Source organism: Rattus norvegicus, chromosome 3, assembly GCF_036323735.1.
Source record: "Rattus norvegicus strain BN/NHsdMcwi chromosome 3, GRCr8, whole genome shotgun sequence".
Taxonomy (NCBI): Eukaryota; Metazoa; Chordata; class Mammalia; order Rodentia; family Muridae; genus Rattus; species Rattus norvegicus.
The window spans coordinates 145,091,170-145,095,402 of NC_086021.1; positions in this window are offsets into that span (position 1 = coordinate 145,091,170).

Here is a 4,233-nt window from a genome sequence, read left to right on the forward strand (position 1 = left end):
TGGAATATTGTTTGATAATTGAAGATGTCTTTGAGCATTTTCTTTGAAGTACTCACTCTTCTTCCCAGGATGCCATGTGGATGATATATAAAGAGATGTGTTTATTTTATATACCTGTGTCTTATAGGCAATTGCTTAGAAAAAGTTTTTCTCTCTCTGACTGCGAAGTTAAGCAACATAAAGATGCACAATTTCCTCCCAAATTAGGTTAGAATCTCAAAGAGGGTGACTTTATATTATTTTTATCATCTATCACATTCAGTTTTATAACATTTATGTTGCCTAACTCGTATGTTGGGAGTTTGTTGGAGCATTAAAAAGAATGTGGTTTAATCCAAACACCTAAGGGATAGTGAAGATTTTTTTAGAAAAACTTATCTTTTTTTAAACCAATTGCATAACATGTAGCCTGGAGCAAGTGGAATACTAAGTCTGTTTCAGTTCCCTTGTCTATAAGGAAAGGCTTATAATTCTTTTATATTTGACTCCAAGCTGAGCTCAGGATGAACTATTGGCATTTAAGGTTTCAGCAACCTTTTTGTAGAGCATTATTGTAGCCACGATAGAAAGCCGATACAAACGGTGAAATGCATAGTACAATATAAAATTATGGCATTAATATACCGAGCTATCAAGAGTGTATTGTGGACAGTGTTATCTGTGGATATCTGTATTGAACATGACTTTCTCCTTAGTCATTTCAGAGAGATATATCTGAGGGCAATATGGTTATCATGTGAAGTCAGACTCTCCTGGACCCTTCTGTTCCATGCCTCTGGTGTTTGCAAAGTGATTACTAACTTCCAGGTGGCCTCCCATTTTGAATTCGGCAATGGGCCAATTCCTTGATTCTATCTCACAATGTAACTTCCAAAGTAAATGTCTATTAAGCCTTTGTGTAAACACTCCAGGCTTGTAGCAAAATCAACCAAACATAAATCATATGCAATGAAAGGGGTGCAGGAAGATGTGTAAGTTTGAAAAATGAAAGAATACAGTGTGGTTTCACTGTGGATCTCTGTCCTTGGTGACCTTGGCTGAGCCCCTCTGGTCTACATCACAGTTTGTCATCTAGGTAGTGGTTTTTTAAAGATTCTCATGGCCTCTGCCCAAATATAGAGAAGACAAGCTCTCCACTGGGACAGATGTAAAGATGCCTATTTGCAAGTGGGCCTAACCGGCACAGTACATAAAATCCACATTGTCCCATATCCTTGTCACTCACTGTATCTTGTCCGCATTAAGGGGATTTGGCTAGAATTCAAAGAGAGAGAGAGAGAGATGATTAATTCAGTCATTTTGCATTGGTATTCCTTTCTTCTTTATTTAGAAATGAATGGTGGATAAGAGTTCTTACTTTCATAAACTCATTTTGAAAAAAAAGTTCCTTTAGGAAGAAGGGGGGAAAGATGAAATAGAAGCTCTCCCTGGGGAACAGGGAAGAGTGGAAGAAGCATGTTTGAGAACAGTTGAGGACTTTGGTTGCATGCCCTTGGGAACTCAGGTGTACTCTCTGACTTTCAAGTGTAATCTTGTCTTGAACATGGTTCTGCAAAACTTTAATTTGTTAAAAAAAATAAGTGCAAGGAATCAACAGCATTGAGCTACTTCTATCCAATGGGGTTAGCCTGTTAAAGTGCAGGCATTTAAAATAGGGGCATATTTTAGAATAGTGAACTTTCCTTTCAGAGACCCTCTTTATGTATTTGGCAGGTTAAAAAGTAATGCCATTCCCCCATTTAAAAAATATTGTTTTAAAACCTTTTTCTCTTTTCGACTAACACACACAGAGAAAGAGAGAGAGAGAGAGAGAAAGAGAGAGAGAGAGAGAGAGAGAGAGAGAGAGAGAGAGAGAGAGAGAGAGACTCTTTGCTAGGTTTCCTATTGCTGTGATAAAACACCACAACCAAAATCAACCTGGGGAGGAAAGAGTTATTTCATCTTACAGATTATAAATCTGTCATCCAGGGAAATCATGGCAGAATCTCAGCATAGGAACTCAGAGGCAGGAACTGACGCAGAGACCATGGAGGATTGCTGCTGACCAGCTTGCTTCTCAGTCTGCTTGCTCAGTCTGATTCCTTAAGAACATCCATGACCAATGTCCCAGGGTGGTACTGGTCACAGTGAGCTGGGTCCTTCCACCTCAATCATCAATCATAAAAATACTTCACAGGCCTGCCCACAGGCCAGTCTAGAGATGGCGTTTTCTCAACAGAGGTTCCCTCTTCCTGGATGACTTTATTTTGTACCAAGTTTCCATAAAACTGGCTAGAATGATTGACCCCTTACCAACCTGACACACAAACAAAACACACTGTTAAACTATAACCAATTTTTTCTTGTTCACTGCTAGACGCTGTATTAATACCAAAATATAATACATGTCAGACATTTGTACATACCACATTATTACAAAATTCAAATACTTAAAAAAGTTCAGCCCCTCTATTTTAGAATATTCAGAATCTCTAATACTTCAAGTCTTTATAATTGCAAAGTTTCAAAGTCTCTTCAAAAGTCCAAACTCAGCTGTGGGCTCCTGTAGAGTAGAAATAAGTCGAGTTCTCCCATTGTCTAAGAAGGAAGAACAGGAAACAATCACAATAGATCAAGGAAAACTAAAGTACAATAGTGTAAAGTCCAGCATCAGACTTCTGGGACTCACTGTCTTCTAGACTCCAAACAGCTTGCCATAGTGCACAAGCATGCACACACACAATAGCTTGTCTCCTGGGCTCAGGTTGGCTCCACTCCAAGGTCTCTTTACTCCCTGATGGTTGTCTCATGGTACTGGCGTTTCCTTCAAACTCAGTACCCTCTGAATTCTCTTATAGTATCTAGTTCAGCTACTAGCATGAGAGGTAGCCTTGCCCCTCTCTAGACCACCATTTCTGTGTGCTTGAGGAAATACTCCCAGGTATATGATCCCCAGTGATGCTGAGCTCTTCTTAATCACTGCTAATTTCTCAGCTCCAACTAATGCGGAGCCTCAATTGTCCCAGTGAACCAAAGGTTCAGGGGTGCTGATCACCTGTTAATCATGACTGATTTGTCAGGCCCAGGTTACAAGAACAACAGATTTTTAATTCAAAATACCACATAAATAGCCCCAGTAGAATCTGTCTTCCTTTGAAACCTCACAATCTATGCTTTTATCATTTGCATTACTTACAGAATTACCTTTCACATTCCTATGACATCTCAGCAAGCTTTCAACACTCAAGAGCTTTTTGGGCTATAGTACTACTACCACAATCCTCTTAAAAACACATAGTCATATCTGTCACAGGAAGATTTCTGTTTACTGGCATGTTCCTCATGGCTTATTCAGCCTGCTTCCTTATAACACTGAGGACTACCTACCCAGAAATAGCACTTCCCTAACTGAGCTGGACCCTTCCATTATCAATCATCAATTAAGAAAGTGTACCACTCAGTCACAAGTCAGTCTGGGGGTGGCATTCTCTTTACAATGACTCTAACTTGTATCATGTTGACATCAAACTAGCCAGCACATACATGTTTTTATTTCTGTCACCCTCATCCTTTCGTAGCTCCCTCCCACCTCTATTTCTCTTCCATGTCACTGAAAATCTCTTTCCTACATTTGTGCATTTTTGGATTATTTGGGATCCACTGAATTTGCCTAGGATAGTTTGTGTGACTGTGCATTTGGAACTAACCACTGGGGCACATTGGGTTTTTTAGGTATTATACAACTGAAGACACTATCTGCCCCTTCCCTAGAATTCATCAGCAGCCCATAGTTCATCAGAAGTAGATAGGGCCATGTGGACTCTGTCTTAATTGATATTGCTTGAGACAAGTCTAGTTTTGTGCAGGTCTGTTGAAGGCAGCCTCTGCCGCTCTGCTGTTCTTATGAGACTGGCTATGTCATAGCTCAAAGATTGTTTCCTAGCCCTTTGCTATATTTTCTAACTCTCATATTCTTGTTGTCCTCCTACCATATTATTCCTGAGTCTTAAAGGGGGCATTTTGGATGTCCTTTTAGGGATAATAATTATACTTTCACTTATTATTAGCACCGTGAGCAACTTTCATCTCTATAGTCACTGCCTTTCATTGCAGAGAGAAGTTCCTCTGATTAACACTAGTGACAATGTTCACCTATGGACATAAACAAAATGAAGACATTTTGGTATAGTGGCACAACTGTTAAAGGAGCAACCAAGTACTTTCCCAATGGTGTTGAGGTCCATATCACTAGGA